Below are 18,196 nucleotides of genomic sequence, written 5' to 3' on the forward strand. Positions count from 1 at the left end.
TTAACAAATTTTATGTTTTCTTTTTAAAATTTAATTATTTTATTATTTACCGTGAAAAAATCAAAATGTGGCCCGTAGTGACCACCCAAACCGTAATTGACAATTTGCATATCTTCAGCATTGCTGTAATCCAAACCCGAAATGTCACTAACATGCTGCAACATATTTTCCAATACTTTATCTGTATAGTATTTAAGCCATGCTGTGTGACTTGTTCTCGTCTCAGAGACTTCATGTTCATCCGTATTTCAATTAAATACTTTTGATCTATCCATATGAGGTTTTGCAATATTTTTAATAGTTTTAATTTGTTGATCGCTGAGTACGTCGTAAACTTGTATGACATATGGATCGAGCGACAGTTGTTCTACCTTGTATGGTTGTAGCAGGCGATATGGATGATTGTTGGTAAAATATTTGCAAAAGAGATTCTTTCGCTCCGGGTTGTAGATGTTGTCAAATTCACCACGACACACTGCTTCGAATGATTTAAATTCTTTGGTTTTCTGAAAAAAATAAAGATATTTTTTTTTTGCTGATGTATAAAGTGTGGTACTAAATAATTGTCGAAGTGAACAAAGTGCACGTTCATAATAAACCAGTAGGGAAAGGACCAAACTAGGGTCATTGCCTTTTTACAACATTTTGGATACATACAAGAAGGGGGGTTTAGACACGTTTTTTCAACAGAAATATGATCAATATTGGCCCATGTTTTGTTGTAACACCCATAATTTGCAATTTAGGGTTTTTTTTTGCACATTTTTAACTAAATAGGCTCTAATTTGATTTTTCAGGCTCACATAAAAAATAAGGGGGTTTTGGCATGTTTTTCAACTGAATTCCCTTTTATTTTATTTATAAAATTCTTATCCTTTTATCAAAGCTTCCTACCAACAATGGTCAATGGTCATAATTTTTAACCGAATTTTCACATTGAAGTGGCTATAATTTGACATATCGGATTCCTCGTAAAGAAAAATAAATTTAAAAAATCCCGTTTAATCTCTAATTTGTTCTCCTCCCTGTGGAAGATTCCCCACTTCCTCACCAGACCAAATACTTCGAGCATGCTTTCGAGCTGAAGACCGTTGCCTATGTTTTTGTGTATATGTTTGTTACAGGCAAAAGGAAACGAGATAGGCACGTGGTTCTTTTTGAGAATATGCATAGAATCATCTGAGTCGACCGTCTGTCCATGTTTTCTTGTAAACAAAGCACAAAGAAATTGAAAAAAAGGTTCAGATTTAGATATAGCTCCCATATATATTCATCCGATGCTAACGCTTAAATTTTATCCGATTGAGGATAATTTTTGCATATCGTTTTTAATTGACTATGAAATAAATTGTATAGAAGTCGGTTCAGACTTAGTTAATGGTACATCAAACTCCCAAAGTTTATCCGATTAGGTCTACATTATGCATATCGTACTGAATTGAGTGCGGAATAACTTGTGTTAAATTTCGTAGAAATCGGTGGGTAAATGATGTACCAAACTTCTAAATTGTATCCGGTTGATATAATTTTTTTTACATATAGAATTGAATTGACTGTGAAAAAACCAGTGTTAAATATTGTAGAAATCGTTTCAGACTAAGATATAGCTTCCATATCGTCCTATTTTAGGTAAATAATGCACCAAACTGCTCATATTTGTCAGATTGACACGAAATTCCGCACGGTGTTTCATATTGAGCCTAGAATAAATTGTCGACTGATTTCATATTAATTGGACACCAAATAATAATTAAAATAATCATTGTGCCGTTGTGCCTATATCGTCTTCTGATGGCTCCTTTTAACACGTCATGTTAGTCCTTTTGGAATTACAGATATTTACGGAAGATTCCGATACAGCGTTTGTCTTCTTAATGTTAGAGCCAGCTTTCCCTATCTTAGTCGATGAATTCTCTTGACAGTCAGCCTTGACTTCGGCCTACTCTTTTTTTTGGGTTTTTGTTTTCCTCTACTCTTCCGGATACCTAACCCTAATCCCCGCCTGTCTTCGAATGCTGGGTCTAAATTGTTTCTTACCATGTAGTTTATCAATACACTCGATAGACTCCCTAAATCGACATAGAATTTTATTTATTGAGGAATATCAATACTTTATCAGGTGTTGCTACAAATTGCTAAATTTAACCCGCGATATATTTGAAACATATATCTAGAAAGGTTTCTCACAAAATGTCACCTCACTTGTATAAAGTCATGTATATGTTCAAATGTAGGTATTTTGTACAAGGAAATAATCATACAGTTGTCCTCCTATAGAACACATTGTGTAGGATTTTATATATTTTATGCAATTTTATTACAATTTTATAATCTAGATTAAATAAATTTAATCGAAATGCATCCAAATATTGTGGAAGTATGCCATAGTTAGCCTAATATACAACCTTAAATCCTATAAGACAATTTTCATCAAGAATGAATATATTTTACTTAAATAATACAGATTCTCAACCACAGGTTCTTTGGAAAGTTTGCTATCACTAGCAACAGTTTTCATTTCATTTTCCAATTGCAATTTCTTTTCCAAAGCATGTTCACGTTGAGGATTTCGTTCCAATATATAATCCAGTAGATCCAAGGCTGATTCATATTCACCTACAAATAAAACCCACACACAAAATTCAATATTACATTACATTACAACCCTTCGTATAATAATATACCTTACCCATTGTACGATAATATTCCACTAAATTTTCCATAAAATCCAGCAGACCATCATTTTCGGTTAGTATCGTATCGGCTTGTAATATTTTTGTGGTCTGTTTAAACCATGGTATGGTGTGATTATAATCTCGCATAGCATATAGATATTCACCAACCGCATAACAATCTTGCCATGTCATGGAAGAGCTGTTGTTTTTGTAATGAATTTCATTACATATCAAAATAAATACCAAAAAAGCAAAGAAATAATAATAATGTTTGTTCATTAAACACATGTTCGCAAATGATTGTTATATGTTATGTATATTTGGGTGTGTGTGCCTCTGCTTGTATAATGTTTTACATACCCATATTTATTTCCATTTAATATACCACTGGCCACTTGTTCTACATCCAATTTATATGTCTCCTGCAGGCGTACCAATGCCCTTGTTGATCCGGCCATATCAGTTTGTGTGGGAAAACTTAGATTCTGCTTAAGTGTCTCAAAGTTATCGAGAAAGTCTAACAAAAACCAAAAGAAAAACAATGACAATGTTACGGATGAAATATGATGATGTTGATAAGAAAAATGATGTTTATATAGGTAATGCACAGTGGGATGAGGGGAGACGAATATCTACAATCAGGTGGGACCCTTAGATAGGGACTATGACAAAAAAGGGACTTATATAACAAATTTCGGCAAAGATGTTTTCACCCACCATGTATCAGCATTAAAAAAGCAGCCACTTCGGTAGAAAATTGTGGCCAAGACCTCAAAAATGTCGAAAAAATGGCGGAGATATGTCTAAACCTAGACCGGGGCTAACATAGTATGTTATTGTCAAAACATGGGCCTATAAAGATGAAAATATGTTTTTCACTCTTCAAAAACGCGGATTACAAAGATACTGCCATTTCAGTGGAAAATTGCAGCATAATCTTAAAAATACCGAAAACGGGGCGAGACCTTTATTAGGGGGCTATGTCCAAACTGGGTCCTACATCCAACATTTTTGCAAACATGTTTTAACCCTCCAAAAACACGAAATAGAAAACATAGAATGGGGTTGGACCCTTATATGGAAGCTATGTTCAAACATGGGCCAATATACAGAATTTTCTGCATAGATATTTTTACCCTCCAGGAACCCGGAATGTCAAATTACAGTCAACTCGGGGAAATTTGCGCCTAAGTCCTTAGAAATACCAAAAATGTTGCTGGATCTTTATATGTGGCGTATTTAGTAAAATAGGTCCGGAATGACGAATTACAGCCACTTTGATGGCTAATTGTGGTCAAGACATTAAAAATATAATAAGGGGCAGGACCTTCATTTTTAAGTCAAAACATGAACCTAGTATAATAATTTTCTGCAAATATATTTTCCACCCTGTCGGAATCCGGAATATCAAATTATAGCCACTTCTGTGGGAAGACCTTCAATCTACCGAAAATTTGTCGGAAGATTATTTAGAGGTCTTCTATGGAAATAAGGATTTTTAACAGCTATTAATGCACAGAGGACCTTCTATAGGTTTTCTGTACACCTATGACCTATGGTATTCTAATCTTAAAATACCTTCTTCAGGCCTTCTATACACCTTGTACAGATTTTCTATATGTTGCTGGATCTTTATATGTGGCCCATTCGGAATGCCGAATTTAAGTCACTTCGATGGGTAATTGTGGTCAAGACATTAAAAATATAATAGGGGGCGGGCCTTAATGGCTATGTCAAAACATGAACCTATGTTAATAATTTTTTCCAAATATATTTCACACCCTGTCGGAATCCGGAATGCGAAATTATAGCCACTTCTGTGGGAAGACCTTCAACCTACCGAAATGGATCACCCTCCAAAAACAGGAAATATTGTAATTTTCTAAATACTTATTTCGATATAAGGCTCCAGAATTTCTGATATACACACGTGATCTTCAATAGACTTTCTATAAGACGGAAGACTATTTAGAGGTCTTCTATAAAAATGGGGATTTTAAGAGGCTGCTAATGCAAAGAGGACCTTCTATAGTTTTCTGTACATTTATGTCACTCTATAGGTATTCTAATCCTAAAATACCTTCTGCATGGTAATATAGGTCTTCTAGGACCTATAGGTCTTCTATTTTAGAAGACCTTCTATGCCTAGGATTTATATAGGTCTTCTATACATAGTAGACCTTATATATAAGTCTTCTATATATAGAAGAACCTCTATAGGTCTTCTATTCGTAAAAGACCATCTATATATAGGTCTTCTATACATAGTAGACCTTATATATAAGTCTTCTATATATAGAAGAACCTCTATAGGTCTTCTATTCGTAGAAGACCATCTATAGGTCTTGCATACATAAAAGACCTTCTATATGTCTTCTATACCTGAATTACCTTCTATAGGTATTCTATACATAGAAGACCTTCTATAGGTATTCTATACATAGAAGATCTTCTATAGGTCTTCTTTACCAAGAAGACCTTCCATAGGTCTTCTTTACCAAGAAGACCTTCCATAGGTCTTCTTTTCCTAGAAGACCTTCCATAGGTCTTCTTTACATAGAAGGCCTTCCATAGGTCTTCTATACATGTAGGACCTTCTATAGGTCTCCTATACATACAATACCTTCTATAGGTCTTCTATACATATAAGACCTTCTATAGGTCTTCTATACCTATAACTTTTATAGGTCTTCTTTACATAGAAGACCTTCTATTGATCTTCTACAAATAGAAAACCTTCTATAGGTCTTCTATCCATTGAAGAAGAATAGAATTTAAGTCTTCTGTGCATACCTTTTTAACCTTCTAATGGCCTGTATATACATTCTATAGGTCTTCTGTACATAGAGTGTCTTCGAAATGTCTTTTGTACACGGTAGACTTGACGGAGGTCTTCCAAACATTGAAGTACTTCTATAGGCCTTTAATGCATATATGACCTTCTTTAGGTCTTAAGGACAAAAAAATGCCTTCAATACAACTTCTTTAGACCTACTACTATTATCTGATGTAATTGGAAATTGTTATTTAGTCTTTTATTTTTTTTTAATTTAATTTTTATTTTTTTAATTCTATAGGTCTTTTATACAAAGAAGACCTTCCATAGCTCTTCTATACATAGAAGACTTTCTATAGGTCTTCTATACATAGAAGACCTTCTATTGGTCTTCTATACCTATAACACCTTCTATAGGTCTTGCATACATAAAATACCTTCTATATGTCTTCTATACCTGAATTACCTTCTATAGGTATTCTATACATAGAAGACCTTCTATAGGTATTTTATACATAGAAGATCTTCTATAGGTCTTCTTTACCTAGAAGACCTTCCATAGGTCTTCTATACATATAGGACCTTCTATAGGTCTTCCATACATAGAAGACCTTCTATAGGTCTTCTATACCTAAAATACCATCTATAGGTCTTCTATATATAAAACACCATAGAAACCCTTCTATAGGTATTCTATACATAAAAGACCTTCCATAAGTCTTCTGTATTTAGAATACATAGTAGACTTTTCTGAGGTCTTCTGAAGACCGAAGTTCTTCTATACCCATATGACCTTCAATTGGCCTTTAATGCTCAAAATACCTTCAGTAGATCTTCTTTAGGCGAAATTAAAAATTTAATTTTTAAAAATTATGTAATCTCTTCCCACTGTGCCTATATTTTGCATGTACTAGCATCAAATTGAATGTACATTCTGTGTATGACAAAGTAGTATATGCTGTGGTTTAAAGAAAATATTCATTAAATTCTGTTTACAAGTAACCAACCTAACTGCCTACCTGGCATGTCCATGTCAACATACTACATACATACCTTGACGTGTCGTGTCCATTGCAATTGTCTCCTCAAATGTTGGCCAATCGGTAAAGAGACGTTTTATCAGACGATATGCATTTATTGGATTGCTGAGGTAACCCTCAAGATCTTTGGTAGCCATATTTTGTTCATGACGTATGATGTCCATTTCACTGAAAGAGACAAAATTTGTGATAAATATGACAAGACGATAAAATTAATTATTAACATTTCTATACAATTTATAAAACAAAACAAATGTAGGAAAAAGAAGAATAAGTAGTGTGAAAGTAGCGCATAAACTTAATTAATTCACAATTAATGAGGATTAGCACTAATTTTTCAACAGATATCTGATATCTAGTTTTTCAACTAATTTAAATTGTCGCAATGCAAACTTTTAAATGTCATAAATTGTTCACTAGTTCTGTTAACTTTTCAGGGCATTTTTTGGGTTAAAAAAAAAAAAACATGTTTGCATATTTATTTGGCAAATGTTTATTGTTTAAGTGCTGTCTACAGACTAGTTAAATGTGTGAAGGGGTGTTATTTCTTTCTAATACTAAGTTTTGCTTATAATAATTTTAAATATTAATTAATTAATAGTATATGGATTTCACATAAGAAGAAGAAACATCTCATATTAGGAAAACCCTTTATATCATAGTAGTGTTAGAGGGGTTTAATCTGATATTTTATCAAGAATTCGTTTTGAGACCATTTAAACCACCAATGCCCAAAATAGTACGATAGTGTTGATGTCAAAACACGCAGTTTCTTTTTTCTCTTTTGGTCAGTCATTTTTGATGATAATATCTCACGCTCTCACACACTTACTCTCGATTTAGTTACGTTCAACATTGATTTATAAACTAAAATAAAAAATAATAATAATTAATATTAAAATTGTATGGCGAGGCGAAAAAGAAAAACCGTAAACGTTAATTATTTTTTAATGCCGTGACTATTGTCGGTAATATTTCAGTGCAAACTGTTTTGGTAGTAGGACGTTAATGCCCTAAGAAAAAAAGGAATAATAGAAAATCAGGTTGAAAATTGGACTACCAAATCCACTGCACGGACATTTATGAGGGACATTTGGGAGGGCATATTAAAAATAAACCTATGCTGAATAATTTCTGGGAAGAAGTTTTTGTTGTTCACTAGCAATTAGTCATGTCAAATTACAGGCACTTCGTTGGTAAAATGAGGCTAAAACCTTAAAATGCGAGGTTCTTCTTCATATAAGCGCTATTTTAAGTCAAATCGAATATCTTTGGCAAAGACAAGCAAAATTACAGCCACTTCACGGAAGTTCGACTAAAACTTGAAAAAAAAAACAAAAGTAGGGCTGGACTTTGATGTGAAGGCTGTGAAAACGGTCTATTTTTATAATTTGCTGCGTAGAAGAATTCTAAACATTCAAAATACCGAATATTGGGTTGAAACATTATATACGGAAAATGTCAAAAATAGGACCTTGTCTGCAAAAATGTTGTCACCCCCTGTTAAACAGGAATGCTGGGTTACGAAAAATGGGACGGTACCGTTATGTAGGTTAGGGAAAACACTGGGGCGCCTTCGGCATCGGGGCACATCAGATATCGTGTTTTCCATATGATGCTCTCACCGTACATCACTAGATTCTATACATAGTTATCGAATATCAAAATAAATAAATGTTCCAAAGTTTGAAATCTCTAGCTAATAAATACAAGTTTGAAACCTCTAGTTAATAATAAATAGATGTACGGTTTTGGTATTTATACTCTACACAACTATGTTGTCAGGGATTTATAGCTTTGTGCAGCCCCAAGAGTTTGTAACGCCGCGAAATATGGTTCATAGACCCACCTTTAAGTATACCGATCGTCATATCTCGACTAGCTGAGTCGATCTAGACATGTGTGTCCGTCCGTCCGTCCGTCTGCCCATTATAATTTGTAAACACGACACAGGCCACATTTATGGACCAATCTTCATGAAATTTTGCATGTAGGATGGGTTCTGCCCAATGAAGACCCCTATTGTTTTTGATAAAGATCGGTTATTATTTAGGGGATGAAATGGACCAAATACTTAATTTTTGTCGGTTTTTCTGGCCGCTCCATAAGCCGTAATTATGACCCGAACATCGCGAATATTTGCATGGAGAAGGGGGTCGGGCAAAATAATAAGCATGGCTGTTTTGATAAAGATCGGTCAATATTTAGAGGGCCAAATGGACCCTGACTTTTGTGTGAAAAATTACAAAATTTGTATTCTATAGCGTATATATTTACTCCTGAAGTATATAGACCCGAGGAGTTGATAGCATATCCAAGAGGAGTGGTTCGCCTTTAAATGTATACCAACTACAGTTATGTGTCTACTCGGATCTGGGAGTTACACTCAAATATTTACAGGTGCTTACATATTCAAATATTATTTAGTATCCCATTACCACATTAGAGGGCGAAAATATCGCGCTGATCGCTTTGAAATTTTCCATGAAGTTCTAATTATGGTCAAGGACAACGCATAAAATTTTCGGTGATTATCACATAATAGTATTGGGATGAAATGGACCCAAAAACGTACTTTTTGTGTGTTTTCCAGTCGAATATAATCGGAACATCACAAAACAACCCACCCTGAAGGGAATCTGGATAAGTAATTAGAAGGGCTGTACTGAGTATTCGAAAATGTAAGGAAGAGGTGCTGTTGACCTCTAATCGGGCAAATATAATATTACCCTGACTCGGAATAAACATTCGCAGAGAGTTAGAGTTCTGTGGTAGTTGTGTAGGGTATCGTATGGTCGGCCCCTTCCGTCTATACTGTTCCGAGATGTTGTCTTCTACTTTATCTATCAATATGAGTCGTTGCCTTCCCCTTCTGCGTGAACCATCAGTAGGCTTGCTTTTATATACCTTTTGAGCTAGGGCATTCTCATTCATTCGCACAACATCACCTAGCCACCATAGTCGCTGCAGCTCAATACGACTGACTATGTCCGCGTATAGGTTGTAAAGCTTTTGATTTATTCGACGGTGAATATCGCAGATCCACCCGTAGTTCTTTCGCAGAATTTTTCTCTCAAACACCCCAAAATCTGCTTCATCTGCTTGCGCAAGTACCCATGCTTCAGATCCATATAACAGTACGGGTAGTAACAGCGTCTTGTGAAGTGTGATTGTGGTCTGGTGGGAGGTGGTATTGTTTCTAAACTGCTTACTTAAACCATAGTAGCATCTGTTGGGCAACACTATCCTTCTCCGAATTTCAAAACTTATGTCATTAGTTTTATTTATGGCGGCACCAAGGTACATAAAATCTTTAACTACCTCGAAGCTGTAGTTCTCAAGTTCCACAGTTGGTCCGACGCATGTCCGTCTGTCAATTTTTTTTGTGAATAGAGCACAGTTCGCATTTATTTTATTATTCGAATGAAATACGGCACGGACCAGCCTAATTGGTTCAAATTTAGCTATATCGCTTATATAGGTTTTCGTCAGATTTCATACGTACTGCATAAAGACTAGAGTGATGTGTGCCAAGTTTGCTTCAAATCGGTTCAGATTCAGGCGTTATTTGACTTTGGCTCCGCCAAATAAATAATTTTGCAGTTCTGAGTAACATAGGCCAAATATGTCTTTTTTATCCGAACTCGAAATGAAAAATTCAAAACATTTCAGAAGCTCGGTACCTTTTTCTTGCAAGACATGGATCTATATTGAAACAATTTTGTGAGACGCATATTATCTTTGATAAACCTAAATTTCAAGTCATAAGAAATTTTTAAAACATTGATCATTTTCCCTCAAACCAAATTTCGAAATGGACCATAACACCGGATCTATCCCAAAACATGTTTTTACATTTATGGTTAGTAGGTTTTTTATTCTCTGTTATGTGTGTCAAAATATGAGCTTGAAATACCAAAGTACAGGCACCAATATAGTAAAATTATGATAAGATATAGATATAGGGACTTAATGAGAAATCAATGTATCAAATTGCAAAAAATGCATTTTTAAATTTGATCAATTTCAATATCCATTTGAGTTGGGAGGTTTTTTATTCCTTAATTTTCTAAGAAGTTATGTAAAAGGAGAATCTGAAGTTTCGAAATGATTACCTTTCATCCTAAGAGAAGTAGCAGTGTGAAGCAAAGAAGAGGGAAAGCATTGGAGTTGCATTTGTGGTAGTATTAGCCAACACCTTGGCGTTCAATTGTTGTTTCACTAGTTCTGTTCTTATATTTATTTTTTTCAGTGTACTTCAGTCATGATCTGCATTGTATTGACCTAAGAACCGATCTTCCAATATTAAGGGATGTTGGCGATTATAAAAAAAATATGAATTGTCATAATCATAATTGAAGTGGTGGTAACTTTCACGCAACAAATATTACAATCAATTGATATATCCCTCCTGCGGTGTTGCAACGACAAATCATATTGATGACAATAAATCATATTTTAACTACCCCTCATAAAAAGGTCATATTAATGCATATCGGAATTGTTCAATTAATTGCATGTGCTTATTGTTCATTTTGATTATGGATTGTAGCGTCGGACTTGGTGACCTCATTGTTAGCCTTTTCATCTTAGCTTCTCAACTTTTTTCACACGTTTCAGTGTGAACTTTAAATTGATTTGTATTTTTTTCTGTTCGTGCGAATTGCAAGCAATAGACCACCAACTGTGTTGCAAGCAAATACCTTGAGGGAAAACTATTTTTGTTTGCGTAGTGTTGGCCTTTTTTAATAATTGCATTCATAATAATAATGGTTATAATAAGGATTTTAATATTATTGGTGTTGGAAATTAAAGGAATGACTGGATGACTGCAAATGTCATATATTTTTAGTATTCCATAGAATGTAAGAAAAATATCAACAGGAGGGTTTTTTTTTTGCAAAAAGTAGTATTATTATAAAATAAAATCCCATGCATTTCATGGGTTAATAACAATTGGTTAAATTAAATTTCAAAATATAAAAGTAGACTGTCTTATTGTGGATTGTATACTCTTAAACCACAATAACATATTTTATTCAGACTCATCTTCCAATGCCTGTTCTTTTAATAATTGTTGTCTGGAATATAAACAAAAATTCACAATAAAATGATCCAGATTTGTATTCCAATCATTACTGTCAATTAAAAATTTTGATTTGTTTTGTTATCTTTCCAAAAACCGGAATATTGCTAATGAAAATAATCCGTTAACAAAAATTGTGTTAATTAGAATAAATTGTTTATATCGAATTTCATAGATATGATTTGATTTTAAAGACGAGTGTCGTAATATTGCACTGCGGAACAAAAGACATTTTTTTAGACTCGAAAAATGAAATGAATTTACCCCAATTGGGATAAATACTAAATCGATCTAGCTGCAATTAATGTTTTCGATTTTCATTATACAACAGGTCTTCCAACGACATATTTTCGTTGCATGTATCGGTATACCTCCCATATTACATTTCAAAAGGACAATGAAAACATATGAAAAACGATTGTGTGAATTAATATTAAATAGCGATTTTGGAAATTCGTAACATATGTGTACGAACATTTATTAATGTTTATTAACGATACCAAATATAGTAGATCTACGACGATGTTGATTTAAAAAATTTGGAGATTGGGCTTTAATTTGGCATCCCGTGTTCTTGTATAAAGAAAATACATACTGTATACAAAATTCATATTCGTATACCCACTAGAAATGAAGAATTTACGAATTATTCAATACAAATTCAAAATTTATATTATCGATGACAAAACCCGTATTCGTAAAGAAGACTCATATTATGATAAGACCTCCAACATAGCGAAAAATACGTGAGCTAATATAATATGACAAAAATACCTAATAGTGGGCCTACCTTACATGGGCTATAATAAAATTGAGATCAATTTTATTATAGTCATACCAAATTACAGCCAATTCGGTTGGAAAAGGTGTCCAAAATCCTTAAAATGCAGAACATTGGGGGTAATGTTATATGGGGGATACACCAAAACGTGGACCGATATATCCCATTTGCAATATCAAACACGAGTACTAGCAATATTTGTGCAAAATTTCAGAGCTCTATCTTAAATATTCCGATATCTATCGTTATTTCAACAGAAAGACAGACTGACGGTAATTCGTAAATCGACAAGGATTTTATTCTGATCAAGAATATGTATACTTTGTGGGGTTTCCGGTGAATATTTCGAGGTGTTGTAAATGGAATGACAAATTTAGTATACACTTCTGGTGCAGGGTATAATAAAGATATTACGCATTTTAATAAATTTATTATTTGGTTGGATATCCCTTTTGTCTTATGACCGCAATTAGATGCCTAGGCATTGATTCGATTAATTTGGGGGTTATTTTTTTTAGATTTGGAACAAGTAAAAGTCAATGGGAGCTAAATCAGGAGAATAAGGTGGGTGGTCAAGCAACTCGTACTTTCACTCGTTGATTTTAGCCATTGTTAAAATACTCTTGTAAGCTGGTACGTTGTCTTGATGAAATTTTATTTTTTTGTGTTTTTTCTCGAATTTGATTTAATTGATTTAATTGATCCAAAAGGTTGCAATAGTACTCTTAATTTATTGTTTTACCCTTTTGCATATAGTCAATCAATGAAATACCTTTGAAGTCCCAAAAAAAAACCGTTGCCATAAACTTAACAGCATATTGAATTATTTTCGTCTTCTTTGGGGTACTTCCTCCAGCTTCAGTCCATTGTTTGGACTGTTCTTTTGTCTCTGGAGTATAGTGGTGGATCCATGTCTCATCAACAGTTATGAAACGACGCTTAAGTCCATTTTATTTCGCTTAAAGCTATCCAAACAAGCTTGTGAAATATTCATTCTTATGCGTTTTTGATCGACTGTTAACAAATGTGGCACCCATCTTGCTGAATGCTTTTTCATCTGTAGTTCTTTATGCTAATTTAAATGGACTCGATCATTTGAGATGCCCATGGTATTAGCATTTTCACGCACCTTTATTCGTCGATCATTTACAATTGTTACAATTTCTGTTGTTGTTGCTGCTTTTTGACGTCCACTACGTGGTGCATCTGCAACCCAATTTTTTACTGTTTATGAATTTCTTGTCCCTATAAACTTTTTTTATGTACATATTTAATGACAGCACACATTTCTAATTTTTTCATCGCAAAAAAATTGCAGATGCGTCTTTTTTGAACACCTGTTTCTATATGAAGGAGTTGCCAGATCAAAACAAAATTTAACACTTGTTTATAACAGAAATTGAAGTTTCCAAAACACGAAACTTTTTTCTCTTTATACCGCGCTTTTTGTGACAGGCTAAGACGTTTCCGAACTGCTCTCGTAATTCAATATACAAACTATTTAAAAAAAGGTTTTTTATCTTTTAAGCTTCAAAATTTTGCAAAAATATTACAACAATCTAACATATTTTGTGTTGCAAATGGGATATATGGGTCCACGTTTCATGTTTCACATTAAAAATCGTAGCTGCTATTCCAACCCAAGAGGGCTTTCATTTGGCATCCCGAGTTCTTGGAAATTAAAATGACTCCAGAAAATATGCAACATACAGTGGCGTGCAGAGTCGAGAGAATGTTTGTACATTGAACACCTTTTACGTCATTAAAATAAAAGTAAACCAGTGAGCGGAGCGGTATAGTCGGACTGAGCCGAGGATATGATACCCCACACAAATGCCACCGATCTCCAAGTTTCAGCAGAATATATTTGGAGCCTGGGAAATATTTCGCAATGTTTGCATTTTATTGACCGATTTGTGGTCAATAACTCCTTCAATGCGATTTTTTCGAATCATGTTTCCCGCAGTAAAAATTGACTCCATGAAATTTATTTTTTTTATCGCAAAAAAACTTTTGACCTTCATCATTCAAGACAGCTATTCGAATTAGTCAGATCACCGTCCCATCTAGGGCGACTAGAAACCCAGGCACAAATTATTTTCGTTACGATTGGTCCATAACTGAGGTCTGTATCGTGTTTACAAACGCACACACATGTCTAAATCGACTCAGCTAGTCGAGATATGACGATCGATATGATATTTCGGGGTGTTGCAAACTATTGCGGCCACACAAGGGTATAAAAAGAAAATTCAATTTTTCTTGTTGTATTTTGTTAAGTATTTACAAATTTCGAAAAAATAAAGAGAACAAAATCAACACTCTTTTGAAAAAATTTGCAGAATATGTATATTTGTATACCCTTCGTATACCCTTATTTATTTGTAAATATGTTTGTAACAGGCAAAAGGAATCGAGATAGACCCATGACTCCTTTTGAGAATATGCATAGAATCACTTTCTGAGTCGATTTACGCATGTCCGTCCATGTATTTTTGTGAACAAAGTACAGGTCGCATTTATGATCCGATTTGAATGAAATTTAGCACATATTACTTTTTTGGCACAAAGACGAACCCTATTGAAATTGGAGAAAATCGGTTCAGATTTAGATACAGCTCCCATATATAGTTTCGTCCGATTTTAGTAAATGGTGCACCAAACTCTCAATATTAGTCCGATTGTGACAAAAGTTTGCACAGAGGACTGAATTAGGCACAGATTGATGTGTACCAATTTTTGTTGAAATCGGTTCAGATTTAGATATAGGCCCCATATATAGTTTTGTCCCATTTTAGGTAAATGGTGCACCAAACTCGCAATATTTGTCCGCTTGAGGCAAAATTTTGCACAGAGTACTGAAGTTTTTGCCAAGTTTTTTTTTGAAATCGATTCAGATTTAGATATAGCTCCCATATATAGTTTCATCCTATTTTATGTAAATGGAGCACCATACTGACACTATTTTTCCGATTGAGGCAAAATTTTGCACAGAGTATTGAATTAGGCCAAGATTGATGTATGTCAAGTTTTGATGGAGACGGTTTAGATTTATATAGCTCCCATATATAGTTTCGTCCGATTTTATATAAATGGAGCACAAAATAGCCAAAATTTAGGCCGATTGGCACAAAATTTTGTACAGCGTACTGAAGTGGGTTCAAATTTATGCATTCGAAGTTTTGTTGAAATCGGTTCAGATTTAGATATAGCTCCCATATATAGTTTCATGCATTTTATGTAAATGGTGCACCATACTATAGATGTTTGTCCGATTGAAACAAAATTTAACACAGAGTACTTAATTAGGTCTAGATTGATGCATGTCAAGTTTTGTATTGGTTTTTGTGTCGAGATAAATTTTGGATAGCGCACCCATTTATATATATTACATATTTTGGTCGATGATTGACATTCAATTTTTCACAAATTTCAGATTGGTACCCAAAGTGGTGAAGGGTGTCAAATAGTCAGCCCGACCGACTTTTGAAGTTTCCTTACTGGTTAGTACTTATACCTTTCTTCTTTTATGTACTTAAAACTTAATAAATGACAATTTTAAAAACTAGTTTTTTTTTGATATTATTTTTAAAAAGTGTCCAAAGTACAAATATTCACTCGCTGCGGCTCGCCACAGTCGGTCAATGATTTTACGTATCCCTCATATAAAGGTCCTGCCCCTTTTGCGTATTTTGATATTCCAAGGGTCATTTTCAAACAGAAGTGGTTATAATTTGGCATTCCCGGTGATTGGTGGGCAAACCCATTTACGCAGAAAAGGTATAATTTTAGATAATGTTTTTACATACCATCCAGATAAAGGTTTCATTGCAAAATGATGTCCACCTCCATGTCCATGTTACATTTATACTGTGTCCATGTTACATTTATACTGTGTGAAATTAAAACTTGTTATTCATAATTTAAACTAAGTATGTTTTGATTTTTATTTGTTCTATACTTCAAATTTGTTCATATACTTTTAAATATTTTTCATTGTAACTTGAATTGTTGAATAGCGTAGAAGGGTCTACAATTGTAAGTTTTGATATCTTTTCATTTTCAATCTGTAACCTGAAATTATATTTTAGTGAATAAACCTGACTATATTCGGATGTTTATCAAAGGCCCTTGCTGTTTTTTCTTACGCTATTAACATTTTCTTTATTCAAATTGGAATTTTGGATATAAAATTTGATATCTTGGAATCAAAGATAATTATCGGCCTTCGATTGCCTGGCGTTTTGGATTGGATTTTGTGCCAATTGATTTTAATCCAAGGAGAAATTCATATATGTTTTTACGTAGTGGCAAAATTACGTCTGCCGAAATGCCGCTACATCGTTCTCCTCGACGACATCTGACTTCGGAAAGGACCGAAGTAATAAATATGATATCTGATAGTGAACCAATTGAACAAAATTCGGAAAGTACAACGACGAATTCACCATTGGGCCAGGAAACAACAACAAACGGATCATTCAGTAGTATTGAACAGGTAACCCAACATTTTGCTAAACAGTTTGAAGAGATGCAAATCTCTATAGCCCGTCAAATGAGCGCTGTACTGTCATTGGTGGAGACAAATAATACGCAAATCCGCGAGTCATTAGCTTCCATGGAAACGTTTCGTAATTTACCGTATTGCAATCCTACAAATTCTGTTCAGTCAACAGTCTCTCTTAGTTTGGCTACTCCGATCGTTTCAACTACTAATACTGCCACGTCAATAAATCAGCTACCAATGTCAACTGTAAATGTGCTTCCATCTACGATAACCTCATCATTTTCGAATCCCGTTGGAATAATTTCAAGTTGTGCTGGTTCTGGAATAAATGGGCGTATTCCAGGTATGCAAAATAATTTATTGGAGCCCTCTAATTCAAATACTACGGTACCTGAAGCCTCATCTCAAGTTCTTAACAACGTAGTGCCACATAGTTATAAAAAGATTTATGATTTGCCTAAGTTTTCTGGTTCTCCTGAGGAGTGGACAACGTTTGTTGAAATATTTAACTGCACCACGACAGAATTCGGATATTCCGATTTACACAACATCATGAGATTACGAAGTTCTTTGCAAGGAAAATCATATGAGACCGTGGAACCTTTAACTCAAAGAACGTGTCAGCTCAAACTTCTCAATCAAAATAATAAATATGACAACATTTGTACAATCGGCTGGTGGTGACTATCATCTGGCTAAGCCTACTCTACTAAGTGAATTAGTTGCAAAATTGCCAATATCTAGAAGAATTCAATGGGCTGAAAAATGTCTTAGTATGTCAAGTATTCCGAACATAGTTGACTTTTTGAATTGGATGCAGTATATTCGCAAAGTAATTAACACTGCAACTGATTCACTGCCTGTTTCGGAAAAAGTTGTTGACAAACGGTCCAAGAGATATGCTTGTGTGAGTTCTTCTGTAGAAGACAAGTCCTGCAGAATTTGTGGTCATCAGTGCAAGAATGTGGCAGTTTGTGAGAAATTTTAAAAGTTACCCCTGCAAATGAGATGGGAAAAAGCTAAATCAATGGGAACGTGTTTTTCGTGTTTAAAAGGAGGACATCAAATGACGAAATGTTTTTCTAAAAAGAAATGCGGGGTAAATTCATGTCAAAAATTTCATCATAAATTGTTGCATGCTGTTGATGACAAACACGACGAAGTGAAGAAGGTAGTTCATGAGGATTCAGAACTGCAAAATAACGCAGCACGTAATTGTTTAGTAGACGAAACTACTGGGAGCGGATCTGTTTTATTCCAATTTGTCCCTGTAAAATTGTATGGACCAAGGGGATACGAGGAAATATATGCATTTGTAGACGATGGAGCAA

The 18,196-nt window shown here is 34.2% G+C and overlaps 1 non-coding gene and 1 pseudogene across 1 annotated transcript; both read right to left on the reverse strand.

Moving 5' to 3' along the window:
- Positions 1 to 50: 50 nt before the first annotated feature.
- Positions 51 to 6,655, reverse strand: LOC133338435 (prolyl 4-hydroxylase subunit alpha-2-like; annotated as a pseudogene).
- On the reverse strand, positions 4,888 to 5,011 carry LOC133338436 (small nucleolar RNA SNORA11). Its single transcript, XR_009754630.1, has one exon. It is a non-coding gene; the product is annotated as a small nucleolar RNA SNORA11 (small nucleolar RNA).
- Positions 6,656 to 18,196: the final 11,541 nt, after the last annotated feature.

Source organism: Musca vetustissima, unplaced genomic scaffold, assembly GCF_032173495.1.
Source record: "Musca vetustissima isolate MV318-11 ecotype Yass unplaced genomic scaffold, APGP_CSIRO_Mvet_v1 utg224155, whole genome shotgun sequence".
Lineage (NCBI taxonomy): Eukaryota > Metazoa > Arthropoda > Insecta > Diptera > Muscidae > Musca > Musca vetustissima.